This window comes from Schistocerca nitens, chromosome 12 (genome assembly GCF_023898315.1).
Source record: "Schistocerca nitens isolate TAMUIC-IGC-003100 chromosome 12, iqSchNite1.1, whole genome shotgun sequence".
In the NCBI taxonomy this organism is placed as follows: Eukaryota; Metazoa; Arthropoda; class Insecta; order Orthoptera; family Acrididae; genus Schistocerca; species Schistocerca nitens.
Window position 1 is genome coordinate 90,542,093 of NC_064625.1, and position 15,832 is coordinate 90,557,924.

The following is a 15,832-nucleotide window of genomic DNA, read 5'->3' on the forward strand; positions in this document are numbered from 1 at the left end:
TCGAGACATTGCTGCTCGCGTTGGTCGAGATGTAATGGCTGTTAGCAGAATATGGAATCGGTGGATTCAGAAGGGTAATACGGAACGCTGTGCTGGATCCCAACGGCTTCGTATTACTAGCAGTCTAAATGGCAGGCATCTTATGCGCATGGCTGTAACGGATCGTGCAGCGACGTCTCGATCAAATGGTTCAAATGGCTCTGAGCACTATGGGACTTAACTGCTGCGGTCAATAGTCCCCTAGGACTTAGAACTACTTAAACCTAACTAACCTAAGGACATCACACACATCCATGCCCGAGACAGGATTCGAACCTGCGACCGTAGCGGTCGTGCTGTTCCAGACTGCAGCGCCTAGAACCGCTCGGTCACCAAGGCCAGCACGTCTCGATCCCTGAGACAACAGATGGGGACGTTTGCAAGACAACAACCATCGGTACGAACAGTTCGACGACGTTTGAAGCAGCATGGACTATCAGTTCGGAGGCCACGCCTGCGGTTATCCTTGACGCTGCATCACAGGCAGGAGCGCCTGGGATAGTGTACTCAACGACACGAATGGCAAAACGTCACTTTTTTCGGATGAATCTAGGTTCTGTTTGCAGCATCATGATGGTCGCATCCGTGTTTGGCGACATGGCGGTGAACGCACATTGGAAGTGTGTATTCGTCATCGCCATACTGGCGTATCACCCAGCGTGATGGTATGGGGTGCTATTTGTTACACGTCTCGGTCACCTCTTGTTCGCATTGACGGCACTTTGAACAGTGGATGTTACATTTCAGATGTGTTACGACCCATGGCTCTCCATTGGATCCCTGCGAAACCCTACATTTCAGCAGGATAATGCACGACCGCATGTTGCAGGTCCTGTTCGGGCCTTTCTGGATACAGAAAATGTTCGACTGCTGCCCTGGCCAGCACATCTCCACATCTCTCACCAATTGAAAACGTTTGGTCAATTGTGGCCGAGCAACTGGCTCGTCATAATACGCCAGTCACTACCCTTGATGAACTGTGGTATCTTGTTGAAGCTGCATGGGCAGCTAGCTGTACCTGTACACGCCATCCAAGCTCTGTTTGACTCAATGCCCAGGCGTATCAAGGCCGTTATTACGGCTAGAGGTGGTTGTTCTGGGTACTGATTTCTCAGGATTTATGGACCCAAATTGCGTGAAAATGCAATTACATCTCAGTTCTAGTATAATATATTTGTCCAATGAATACCCGTTCACCATCTGCATTTCTTCTTGGTGTAGCAATTTTAATGGCCAGTAGTGTAATTAGAACAAAGATTCGACAGCATGAATAAGAAAACGTCAAAAAAATATTGTTGGCTGTTTCTTCTTATCTCGTTACCGAGAAAATCGTAAATAAATTGGAATCTGAGCTATGATACTGTAGGGCAAAAAAGGCAAAATACAGTTGCTCTTCGGCGTCTTTAAGCCAACTTCAGTGCCTAGTATCAGACTGTTTAAATGTATGTGAAACATGTATACGAAGTTTCACAGTACTTCTGAAGGTGATGTATCTGCAGCAGAGCACTGAAAATACTCGAAACGCTAAACGGGCTAAAATAAACCGTCCTAAATAATCACATGACTTGAGGTGCTGCAGGTTTTGCGGACAAAATTTTCGCTCTATGCATCTGAATGCTCACTCCATAGATGTTTATACCAAATGCTGCTTCGAACTTAGATACTATCTATGGTCGAAGCTATGCTGTAAATTAAAAGTTACATCTTTGTGGCACTCTTGTTTGACCAATGACGTTTAAGCGCATATTGTTTGAAAGTTGTTTACAAACATCTTGTTGGAAGGCCAATGGAAATGTGTAAATATGCATCATAGCAGCATGCTGGAGGTATGTAAGAGTCTTTTTTAACTAGTGGGTAATGAAGTATAATTGTTTTACACGCATTTAGGCTGTCTGCAGTTTCCTCCCTCATTTGCTTCGGAGGCTCAGAACCTCATATTTCGTTCATCACCATTTCAGCTGGTACAAGCCAGTAAATACTTCTAAGTCTTACTAACTTAAATAGGGTTCTGCCAATCGAAGCGAATACTTAAGACCAAGAGAAAGCTCGTAGACACTGTTGTCAACACAAAGAATGGCAGAAGCAGGAAACATAGAAAGCAGATTGGCACTAAGAAAGCTTCCTTCAGATTAGATTAGTACTTGTTCCATAGATCATGAATACGACACTTCGTAATGATGTGGAACGTGTCAGGTTAATAAAACCTGTCCATACAAGATATTGCATTACACAAAATATTACATGACACTTAATATTTTTAATTTTTTTTTGTAGGAGGTGGTTAAATTACCTACTTACTATAGCCAAAAATTCATCTAATGAGTAGAAGGAGTTGGCCATTCAGAAATTCTTTTATTTTTCTTTTAAATGCTATATGGCTATCTGTCAGACCTATGAAAGAGCTGAGTTGGGTAGTCGGTATGGACATTGCACTGAGGAAACTTTTTTGGGAAGTGCACCCAGAACACAGCACTGCTTGGAAATCCAATGTGATCTGTAGGAAGATTGAAAGCATGCTAACTTCTTGCTATAGATTTGTGTGGGTTGTTAAAATATTGCACGAAGTGTTATTTGAAGAAATAATTAATGAATTGTCAGCTGATATTTTAAAATTTATGTTATGCTGTACGAGATTGGAGTAAAAAAAGGATAGCATAGTTATCTGGAGTAATTTGCTACACTTTGAATTAATTTGTTAATTCTATGTGTGACCGAATATTGTTATAAAGCAAGATGATATGATCAGCTGATTCATATGTCTTTCTGTTATGAGTTCTTGCCTAAATTTTATGTGCATCACCCATTATTTTAATCTACCTACACATTTTATGGGCTTTAGTCATTAAAAATAGTTGAATGAGTAAAAGCAGCCATTCCTTGTATAATTAAGACATTGATTTGGGTGCGACAATAAAGGGGGGGGGGGAATATAAAAGAGTTGTGTAATGTGATTTCGGTTGCTTTAACATCAACACTATATGGTGAGTGGCCTTCGTTACTCATTTCAGTGTTTGTATGTCACTTAGTATTTTCCATTACAGTATTGGATATATTTATCAATATTTCGTGAACACCATGGCTCCTGTTTAATATTCATTCTGAGTAGTGTTGTTATAGCACTCCCTATCAAAGTGTTGAAGATTCTATGTGTAATTAAACCTTAACGTTAATGTAAGTGCTGCCTATGCTACATCCACTAACAATAATTAAGAGTGCTTTTGCACAGTGTCATATATAGTGACCAAATATGGTATTTAGTGTTTTTACTATATTTTATACCTCCAGTTTTATGTAAATGGGTGTTCATTAGTTTCCATTAACCTCTCTGACTATTCCACAAGTCATCATTGGAACATTGAGCATTGCAGGAGAGTGTACACATTATTATAGCAGGATTTGTTCTGACATTTCTGCAGTTAGCGATCATTTTCTTGGCTAGAATGTGATTACCCTGCACTGCAGCAGTGATTTGTAAACACAATACAATCCAGGCTGTACAAATTAGAAATTAACCAAATGTTTACCATCATCACATATTATTTTTATTGAAGACTTTTGATCAATACTGAAGATCTTCAGTAATGTCCATCACCATTCATTGATGAAATATATGATGCCTTCATGTAGTACTATTGTGTGTCTAATTAAATGCGTAAGTTATTAAGTAAAAGTCCAAATTGTTTTAGAACTTCCCTGAAAATCTGCAACATACTCTACAAACCACTGTGAAATGTGTGGTAGTGGATAGGGCCAACTACCTATTGCATCACATATTAGATTTTTGCCGCATCCCATTCCATAAAACACAGAAAGCAAAATTGCTTAAAGTCCTGTAATTAGTATAATCTTGTCTTTTTGATCCATGTGGGAGGGGTGTGTAAGGGCTTCTAGTATATTGTTAGATTCTTCACTTAAGACTGATTCTCAAAACTTTGTAAGTACGCTTTGAGTCAACAAACCTGTGTCCTTATGTGCTGCATTTCTTTCTATGTTCAGCATCCCCATTAATCTTATCTGGTATGGTTTACACACACTTCAACAATGTTGTAGTATTGGTAGCATGATTGTTTCATAATCGATCTCCTTTGTAGTCTGCATTTTCCCAGGATCGTACTGATGAAGTGAAGTCTGTCATTTGCTTTACCTACAACTGATAAATGATGAGACTTTGTGACGAATCCATTTTGTATCCCAACAAATTATTACTCAGGTATTTGTATGAGCTGACTTATTCAGACTGTGATGCATTAATATTGTAATTGTGGGATACTACTTTCTTCTTCTTTTTCTGAGGTGCACATTGTTACATTTCTGAACATTTAAAGCAAGTTGCCTCTCACTGTATCATTTATAAATCTTACCAAGATCAGCCTTAATATTGGTGCAACTTTCATCAGACAGTACTCCACTATAGATAATGCCATCATCTGTGAAAATCAGATCATATGATTAACATTGTCTGCCATGTTATTAATATACAGCATGAATAACAACAACAACACCAACACAATTCTCCAGGACACACTTGAAGTTACTTCTAATCTGTCGATGACTCAGCATCCATGATAACATTTGGCATCCTCCCTACCAAGAAGTTCTCAATGCAGTTGCATGTTGCTGTTGTGGTCTTCGGTCTTGAGACTGGTTTGATGCAGCTCTCCATGCTACTCTATCTTGTGCAAGCTTCTTCATATCCCAGTACCTACTGCAACCTACATCCTTCTGAATCCGCTTCGTGTATTCATCTCTTGGTCTCCCTCTACGATTTTTACCCTCCATGCTGCCCTCCAATACTAAATTGGTGATCCCTCGATGTCTCAGAACATGTCCTACCAACCGGTCCCTTCTTCTAGTCAAGTTCTGCCACAAGCTCCTCTTCTCCCCAATTCTATTCAATACCTCATCATTAGTTATGTGATCTACCCATCTAATCTTCAGCATTCTTCTGTAGCACCACATTTTGAAAGCTTCTATGCTCTTCTTGTCTAAACTATTTATCGTCCACATTTCACTTCCATACATGGTTACACTCCATACAAATACTTTCAGAAACGACTTCCTGACATTTAAATCTGTACTCAATGTTCACAAATTTTTCTTCTTCAGAAATGCTTTCCTTGCCATTGCCAGTCTACATTTTATATCCTCTCTACTTCGACCATCATGTTATTTTGCTCCCCAAATAGCAAAACTCCTTTACTACTTTAAGTGTCTCATTTCCTAATCTAATTCCCTCAGCATCACCCGACTTCATTTGACTACATTCCATTATCCTTGTTTTGCTTTTGTTGATGTTCATCTTATACCCTCCTTTCCAGACACTGTCCATTCCGTTCAACTGCTCTTCCAAGTCCTTTGCTGTCTCTGACAGAATTACAATGTCATCGGCGAACCTCAAAGTTTTTATTTCTTCTCCATGGATTTTAATACCTGCTTCGAACTTTTCTTTAGTTTCCTTTATTTCTTGCTCAATATACAGATTGAATAACATCGGAGATAGGCTACAACCATGTCTCACTCCCTTCCCAACTACTGCTTCCCTTTCATACCCCTCGACTCTTATAACTGCCATCTGGTTTCTGTACAAATTGTAAATAGTGTTTCGCTCCCTGTATCTTACCCCTGCCACCTTCAGAATTTGAAAGAGAGTATTCCAGTTAACGTTGTCAAAAGCTTTCTCTAAGTCTACAAATGCTAGAAACGTAGGTTTGCCTTTCCTTAATCTATGTTCTAAGATAAATCGTAGGGTCAGTATTGCCTCACGTGTTCCAACATCTTCCCCGAGGTTGGCTTCTATCAGTTTTTCCATTCTTCTGTAAAGAATTCGCGTTAGTATTTTGCAGCTGTGACTTATTAAACTGATAGTTCGGTAATTTTCACACCTGTCAACACCTGCTTTCTTTGGGATTGGAATTATTATATTCTTCTTGAAGTCAGAGGGTATTTCGCCTGTTTCATACATCTTGCTCACCAGATGGTAGAGTTTTGTCAGGACTGGCTCTCCCAAGGCTGTCAGTAGTACTAATGGAATGTTGTCTACTCCGGGGGCCTTGTTTCGACTCAGGTCTTTCAGTGCTCTGTCAAGCTCTTCATGCAATATCATATCTCCCATTTCATCTTCATCTACATCTTCTTCCATTTCCATAATATTGTCCTCAAGTACATCGCCCTTGTAAAGAACCTCTATATACTCCTTCCACCGCCGGCCGCGGTGGTCTAGCGGTTCTCGGCGCTCAGTCCGGAACCGCGCGACTGCTATGGTCGCAGGTTCGAATCCTGCCTCGGGCATGGATATGTGTGATGTCCTTAGGTTAGTTAGGTTTAAGTAGTTCTAAGTTCTAGGGGACTGATGACCACAGATGTTAAGTCCTATAGTGCTCAGAGCCATTTTGTTTGTTACTCCTTCCACCTTTCTGCTTTCCCTTCTTTGCTGAGAACTGGGTTTCCATCAAAGCTCTTGATATTCATGCAAGTGGTTCTCCTTTCTCCTAATGTCTCTTTAATTTTCCTGTAGGCAGTATCTATCTAACCCCTAGTGAGATAAACCTCTACATCCTTACATTTGCCCTCTAGCCATCCCTGCTTAGCCATTTTGCACTTCCTGTCGATATCATTTTTGAGACATTTGTATTCCTTTTTGCCAGCTTCATTTACTGCATTTTTATATTTTCTCCTTTCATCAATTAAATTCAATATTTCTTCAGTTACCCAAGGGTTTCTACTATCCCTCGTCTTTTTACGCATTTGATCCTCTGCTGCCTTCACTATGTCATCCCTCAAAGCTACCCATTCTTCTTCTACAGTATTTCTTTCCCCCATTCCTGTCAATTGTTCCCTTATGCTCTCCCTGAAACTCTGTACAACCTCTGGTTCTTTCAGTTTATCCAGGTCCCATCTCCTTAAATTGCCACCTTTTTGCAGTTTCTTCAGTTTTAATCTACAGTTCATAACCAATAGATTGTGGTCAGAGTCCACATCTTCCCTTGCAAATGTCTTACAATTTAAAACCTGGTTCCTAAATCTCTGTCTTACCATTATATAATCTATCTGATACCTTTTAGTATCTCCAGGGTTCTTCCATGTATACAACCTTCTTTCATGATTCTTAAACCAAGTGTTAGCTATGATGATGTTGTGCTCTGTGCAAAATTCTACCAGGCGGCTTTCTCTTTCATTTCTTAGCCCCAATCCATATTCACCTACTATGTTTCCTTCTCTCCCTTTTCCTACTCTCGAATTCCAGTCACCCATGACTATTAAATTTTCATCTCCCTTCACTATCTGAATAATTTCTTTTATTTCATCATACATTTCTTCAATTTCTTCGTCATCTGCAGAGCTAGTTGGCATATAAACTTGTACTACTGTAGCAGGCGTGGGCTTCGTGTCTATCTTGGCCACAATAATGCGTTCACTATGCTGTATGTAGTAGCTTACCCGTACTCCTATTTTTTATTCATTATTAAACCTACTCCTGCATTACCCCTATTTGATTTTGTATTTATAACCCTGTATTAACCTGACCAAAAGTTTTGTTCCTCCTGCCACCGAACTTCACTAATTCCCACTATACCTAACTTTAACCTATCCATTTCCATTTTTAAATTTTCTAACCTACCTGCCCGATTAAGGGATCTGACATTCCACGCTCCGATCTGTAGAACACCAGTTTTCTTTCTCCTGATAACGCCGTCCTCTTGAGTAGTCCCCGCCCGGAGATCCGAATGGGGGACTATTTTACCTCTGGATTATTTTACCCATGAGGAAGCCATCATCATTTAATCATCCAGTAAAGCTGCATGCCCTCGGGAAAAATTATGGCTGTAGTGTCCCCTTGCTTTCAGATGTTCGCAGTACCAGCACAGCAAGGCCATTTTGGTTAGTGTTACAAGGCCAGATCAGTCAATCAGTTGCATGTTTTGTTTAATTCGGCATGTGATTGTACTTACACAAGTAAATGTTTGTGCAGTACTAATTCAAATGCTACTTAGATGTCAAGAAGTACAGCCTCGAGCTGACTTTGTTGTCCCATGCCTTTAAGGATTTAATGCGAGAAATATGCTCAAGACATGTGTAATGTGAAAGTTAAAGGACTGCTAACATCAGCTTAACAGAATACAAATGTGTCATTCCATTGAGCAGTATAAGTCGTTGCACTGTATTGTGTCCGACTAGAGCGGTGGAAACACGAATCTCTTCCTCTTCAGCAGTGGATCCCAACCTTTGGGACCATTACCTCAGAGTACAATCTCATATGAACCAGCACCCCTGCCTTTTTCCCCCCACCATCATCAGCATTAGCACCTAATGCACTGGTTGCTAAAGTAGTACCTTATTGAAAGACTCACAACAGGCTGATGAGTCATAATGTCATTAATTTTAAGTATACTACAGAACAAAAAAGAACTGCATTGCATTGGATACAGTCCCCAACAGTAAGTCTTTCCTTTTCATCCTGTACAGTAAGTCTCCCATGACCCACAGTTCTGGGTGACTTCCTGAAATCTACCCCTTTTCCTAAACCTCTCCAGACCTTTTCCTTCAGCCCTCTTCGTTCCCCTTCAACCCTTCTGCTTGAAGAGGCAGCCACTGTCTCCAAAAGCTTGCCAATTACAACCGTCTTTTATGTGTGTGTTCTGCTGCCGCTTGGTGGGTAGATTTTTTTATCTGTCCAATTAAATGATTTTACAATGTTCAGTATCACTGTTCTACCATATAAGGACAATAGGGTGTTATTCATTTTTTGTGGTTAGGAGTGAAAGTTAAACTGGGTGAATCTACAGTAGAATGTTCAGTATGAAGACTACTATTTGTATAAAGAGGGAAGTGTGAGTGGCGTCGAAAAGTTCCGAAATGAAAGACTCAGTGACAGGCTAAAGTCTAGCTCAAGACCAGAAGCAGTCACAGTGGTGCTTATCTGCTGCTCATAAGTTCACAACGTGTCTGTTCGGTTAGTCAGTGGGATCATTCTTTGATGCAACCACTGAGAGGTGAGAAGAGACAATGTGTTTCTAGCTCTGAAATTGATACAAACCATTGCCTTGTGTGCTTGTTTTTGGTATATTTGTGAGTTCTGAGAAAAATATGTTTCGGTTATGGCAGCAAATGCTATCAGGTGGACTGATAAATGTGATTTTGTTCTGCACGTGACAACATCCATTTCTGCATGTCTTGTGGATTAATTACAGACATGAAAATATATCAAATGTGGTGGGGAAATGACTACACAGTTGATCTGTGTGAGCAGGCTAAGAGGATTAGCGTTTTTTAGTTAAATGATGGGTGAAGGTAGATGGATCAACGTTTATTAACATATCAAGTGAGTGTATTATTAATAAGACATTGATCCACCTACCTTCTCCCATGATTTAATTTAAAAACATTGATCCACTTCCTCAGTGTGCTCACACAGATTGATTGCATAGTCATTTCACCACCACATTTGATCATTTTTGTATCTCTGCAATTAATCCGTGAGACATGCACCAACAGACAACATTGATGGCAGAACTAAATCACGTTTATCAGTCCACTTTATAACCACTCACTGCCATAATCACAAAATATTTTTCTCAAAACTCACTAATACAGTGGAAAATAGGAGACAAGACAGGCAATGGCTTCAATTTTGATGCTAAAAATACATTGTCTGTCTCTTTGTCTCTCGTTGGTTATGTCAAAGAATAATCTCATTGGCTACATAAACTGATACATTGTCAACATATGAGCAGTAGATAAGCACTGCCGTGAATGCCACTGGGCAAGATGTAAACTTTAGCCAAAATGTCATACTACAGATACTTTGTGAAACCAGTAATCCTATTATGCTGGTGCACTTCCTGAAAAGAGGCTAAACTGTGACTAGGAATTTCTACAGTGACTGGTCAGAAAAGCATTTGAAGCTTGTGTACAGTCAAATCCCTCTCAGTAGATACTGTGCTCCATAACACTCCAAGTCTGCATACATGATCTAAAATGTAAGATGTTGACATGCCCATCATACAGCACAAACTTGATACCATCATGATTTTGTTTGCATAGACCTGGAAAGAATATTTGCAGAATCATAAGTTTTTAAATGATGATATGGTTTGGAGGCTACTAGGACCATGTCAGGGCCAAGGAGGTCAAGTGGGTAGAGCAGTAGGGTTTGGCCCTTCGGGTCCCAAATTTTAACCCGAGTACAGGTGGAGATTTTTCCTTGTTCAGTCCCTCCGAGATTACACCAGGTGCACTTAGCCTGCTGTCAGAATGAATGCTGTGGTTCTTTCCACGGATGGAATGGCAGCCAGGCTGAGGAATTCGCCACCTATCCTCCACCTAGAGCTGCAGGAGATAGAAGGGCCGCATTCTGCCACTAGTCAGGCCAATACTGCAGTGAGAGGATTTCACCTTTACTTATTAACAATATCACTGGCGTTTTTTTTTTTTTTTTTTTTTTTTTTTTCGGGAGTATATTTTCAAATGTAGGGGCAAGTTGGCAAAGCTGCGTTGCTAAGGAAGAGGACATGGAAAAATAATGCACATATACTTACTGTATTAAAATTGTAAGAAAAGTTGTAATGTTCCTGTTGTTTAATGTCTTGCCCTTCTATTGGAAATACGGAAGTGTCCGATCCCACCCGTCTGCTTTGACCCATGACGTCACAAGTATGGTGGAAACGACCATAAACCACGATTTCAATGTGACGCATATAAAGTCGTTACGTACAAATTATGAGGATGAAAATACATCGAAAAACACACACACACACATTCCACAAAAAGCCTAATGACACTAACGGGACAAGCGTGGTAAATAGTGGTTTTTTGGGTGGGGACAAACTAAATATAAACAAATTTAGACATCCACCCCCACACAAAACGACGAAAAAAATCGACATCACAAAACTCCCCAAATACCACTAAAGACAATATCATCTGGAATCGGACACTTCCCTTGACCTATATAGCTCAACAGCAGCTCCCGATCCCATAAATTAGTACCTAACACTTCCCTTGACCTATATAGCTCAAAAACATCTCCCGATACCAATACCAACATTTGCAGCCACACATTGGGATCGAACACTTCCCTTGACCTGTTATCCTTACGACATCTCCACATACAGCCATTCATGGTCCGAGATGCCGGAACTTTAAGTAAGCCTCATTTCTTCACGACATACTGAACACTTCATGACTTCATCCAAAAATCCGAATAGTTGAAGAAATTTTGTTAGAGACAACACACTGTCCCCCGTCATAGCTGACAACCAAAAACTGTTGACCCTGTCAGTCATATCCATACCTACCAGACATAAAAAAAGCAATTTACCAAAATTCACACACGACGCCACACTCGCTAACTAAACCAAAAACATCGCCTAACACAGCACCAGGGAGCACCACCAATCGCATCAAAATGACACCTACAAACACGCCACTCTCCAAACTAAATTCCGTGACGTCACACACGACAACAGCCTTACGTCACGGGTCAAAGCCGACAGGTGGGATCGGACGCTTCGGTCGACCCCTTCTATTTCACGTAGTATATCTGGTGGGGATGATGAATGGTGTCCCCTTCCCATAGGTAAATCAGTTTTCTTGTTGCAGTATATATTGTGATGTGACGGGATCAAGAGGAGTATTCCATAATAGTTGTTGGCTTTGACCAATGACATAATGTTAATGGCTACTGTGATGTTGTCTTTTAGTCTGTATTTTCTCTGTTTCGTCATTAGTTGGCAAAGCCAACATGTGTAAAATAAAAAATACCTGGTTGTGGTGACAGTCATCTGGAGCTTAACCAGTTTGTAAAAATTGCCACTGATACCATGTCATAGTCAACGTATTGTTTAAGATATTTGTCGCATGTTTTCTTTGATCAAAGCCGACAACTTGCATTTAGCCATGTGATAAAGTACCGTGACTGTGGCTATCATGCACCTAGGTAGTAGAAGTTCTCAGTTTCTGAAGATTTCAGTGTCCCATCTGTGGTATGGCCATTGAACATAACATTATAGTTGGATGAAAATTGGCATCATTCAGGACTCTTTATTCAACACTCTCATGATGGAATACTATATTAAATTGCTCCTTTTGTGCGAAATGTGTTCTTATTTTAATTAGAGTAAATATCCACAGTTTAGCATGAGAGGCATGCATGTGTCGACATTAATTTGTTCGTTCATTCATCACATTCCATAATTAAGTTGAGGAGGAGAACCTTCAAGGATATAGAACATGTGAAGAGACAAGGAATTGGTGTGAGCTTAATCTCTATGGTGTAGTAACAATAAACTACCACCATAATGCTTAGTGCTGCACAATATTATGCCATCTAATTTTAATTGAGTAAAGTAGAAAGAAAGTTATTTTGGAAAAAACCACCTAAGTTATACTATGTAACTGCTCTCTATCAGTTTGTTAACTTAATTTTACTTTATTGCCGTGGCATTTTTCAAAGAAGATATTTACGTACATTTCTAATTATTGAGTTCTATTTACAGAACATTACAATCTGTCATTCAGTTCTACAACAAGCACTGCTACTTGTTATTTAGTGAACATGTGTTTTCAATACCTTCTCTAGATATTCAAATAATTTGTAGAAAGAGTTGCTAATGATATGTTTTTTAATTTACTTTTGAATTTCCAATTTCTTGCTTTGTTGTATGGGCATTTGTTTTATATTGTCCCACCACTGCACATAACTCCACTCTGAATTCTAGACAAGGAGGCAAAGTTACATGAAAGTAATTTTTGTGTCTCATATTGTGCCTGTGTAAATCACATTTCAGCTTAAATTTATTTTTATTGTCAGCAACAAAACCACTAGAAAGTGAGTGAAACCACTCCAATATCCTTAAAAGGCTTATGCAGTAAAAGTGCGGTTAAGGTGCCAGTGACTTTTGCATTGCGTGCTACAGTTGGTAACTGTTTGCACAGTGAATGATGGGAAGTGAACAAGACAAATGATGAGTAGGACCAGAAGACAAGAGGTTGGAACCAGTGAGAAAGTAAAGTTCAATAAATGTATGAAATTACGTGGCAGCATAATGGATTTCATTGCACAGAATGTTGTCATATACAACAGAATATTCTGTAAAATTTAAACTATACCCTTTGGTTCCTGCATAATCATACCCAAAGAAATCGAGACATTTCGAAAATACCCCACACAGTTTCTGAAACAGAGCAGTCTGTCAACACAGCCACTTTTCTTCCAATCACGTTTGTTGACATTGCTAACTCACAACCCATCTGTAACATTGGAATACAAAACAGTGGCCTAAGGAATCATGCCATATTCTGAGAAAAATAAAATGCAAGAAATATATACAAAAACCATAATAGGTGCAGGGTTGTTCTACTTTAATCCCATCCAAAAAAATACCATGCGGTTTAAAAAAAGAGATATATTTAACTAAAAAAATGTAATTAGCCTACAAAGTGTTAAATAGTTAGCTTTACATAAATTAAAAACAGCCATCATAATCATTGAATGCAAAATTGGTGTCAGAGCATTTCATTTTAGTAATATTGTGTTTTAACTTTTCTTGGAATATAAGGAACACAGTTAAATAAACATTAACACTGGCACAAAAAAACTTTAACTTGATGTAGAATCATAATGACTGTAAAGTACAATTTAGTCATTTTTGGAAGCATGCAGAAAATTATAGAACTTCTCTAGTTTCTAGGGTCTTTTCTTTCCTAAATTATTTCTTGCTCATTGGTGGAGAAGATTCTCTCAGTGCTGGCAAGACAAGAACTGAGGCTCTGACAAAGAAGTTGTAAGAATGGGTTAGTGCTTTGAATAAATTGATTTTAGAAATTTAAAATGAACTGTTGAATGGTCAGTACAGGGAAAATAAAATCAATAAAACTGTGGTAAGCTATCAGACTACCACAAAGGCATCGGGCACTGGCTGACGTCTATGACAGTGGCTGCTAGGAAGAGTCACAGCGGCCAAGCGACAGCTCGTGGCGGTTGTACAGGCACATTTAGCACTACTTGCAGCAAGAGTCGATACAGGCGATTGCAACCTGGCACTCACCCTGTGTCTGCTCTGGTTCTGTGTGCAGTTCTCTTATTGAACTGTTTATAACTGTCTTGCCACATTGCACCCCGGACGTTGTACTTGTTGTTAAGCCTGGTACTTGTGATCAGAAAATATAAGTAGTCTAGAAGTGACAGTAAGTTTATATGTTGTGTGTCACAACAAAAACCCATAAAAACTCAGTTTTAAACCCTATATAGGTTTTTAAAAATACCCTGATTTTTTTTTCAACCTTGAATAGCTGCCAGTCTCTCAGTATCCACATCAAAGACAAAAGTAATGAATTTGTATCTCCCGCCAAAACAAGTCAATGGATTCAGTGATTCTCATTGGCTGCTGCACACTATCACCTGATTGGCTATGACTAGTGGAAACTAACTGTCAACAACAGCCTGCAGCTGAGGAATTGCCAGCACTGTAAGTGCACATTAACCGGCATGTGCAAGATATATGGTTATTTACTTTACACAGTGTTCTTACAGCTCACTTATTCTGAATAAACATGATTAAATGATTAAAATCTTAAAACTAATATCAAATATCAGTATTAAATTGTGGAAGTGCGATAAGCAGGAAGTGAAGAATTATTCTTCCCTTTTGAGACCATATCTGTGAATTTAATAACTTTCTGTCAGTAATTCTGGACAGTGAGTATTTTCATGAGGGGAAATTTCTGTTGTGCATTTTTCTGTCTTTAATTCAGTACAGGCCAAACGCTATTGTGATTACAGGCAATATAAGCAGAAAAATCACTGTAAATAGCTCTTCTATTCAAAAAGGTAATGCAAATCAGAATTAGTATTTTTCTTTCACAGGAAGTGAGTGCTTATTATTATATTTAAGGAAATTTGAATTGACCATGTGATGGCGGTGTTATTGCAAGTAGAGGTGACAGCAGCATATTGTTATGCTCTGAACGCACAACACCGGCAGTGCTAGTATTAGCGGCTGCTATTGTGCTGAAAATCTGGAAATATGTACACGTGAACATCGAGGTGACACAGGACATGAAACAGCCATTGAAATTTGCATTTGCTGCTTTGGTTTAACATAGTGAAACATCTAGGGAATGGAAACAATGCATTGTTACCTTCCCCTGAAAAGTTCAAAGCTGTGCCCTCAGCAGGTAAGGTGATGGTCATTGTCTTTTTCAATGTCCGAGGTCTGATACTCATTAAATTCCTTGAGCACAGAAAAACATCACCAGTGACATGTGCTGTGAGACTCTCTGTAGCCTGCCTAAGTACGTCAAGAGCAAACAGCCTGTGCTGCTCACAGAGGAAGTCTTTCTGCTCCATGATCATGCACGTCCACACATCTCTGAACTCACGCAAAGTGCAGTGGCCAAGTTCAAGTGGGAGCAGCTTCAGCATCCGTTGTACAGCCCAGACGTATCGCGTTGCGAGATGTATGACTACATAGGCCTACATACCCTGGAAGCCACTGTATGGTGTGTGGCAGAGAGTACTGTATACCACTACTAGTCATTTCCTTTTCTTTTCCACTCACAAATAGTGAGAGGGAAAAATGTTTGTCTGTATGCCTTCGTATGAGCCCTTATTTCTCATATCTTTGTGGGTCTATGTGAAATGTATGTTGGCAGCAGTAGAATCATTCTGCAATCAGCTTCAAATGCTGGTCCTCTAAATTTTCACAATAATGTACCTCAAAAAGAACTTTGACTTCCCTCAGGGGAATCCCATTTGCACTCCCGAAGCATCTGCGTAACTCGTGCCTGTTGTTCA

The 15,832-nt window shown here is 39.5% G+C and overlaps 1 protein-coding gene across 2 annotated transcripts in view; it reads left to right on the forward strand.

The window, feature by feature from the left end:
* Window positions 1-1,731: 1,731 nt before the first annotated feature.
* LOC126215103 (oocyte zinc finger protein XlCOF6-like) overlaps window positions 1,732-15,832 on the forward strand; it is a 147,959-nt gene continuing 133,858 nt past the window's right edge. Inside the window, exon 1 of one of the 2 annotated variants that reach the window (XM_049941754.1) lies at window positions 1,732-1,865. The gene's annotated coding sequence lies outside the window, so the exon portion shown is untranslated. The remainder of the gene's footprint in view (window positions 1,866-15,832) is intronic. The other variant, XM_049941753.1, reaches the window with a different exon arrangement.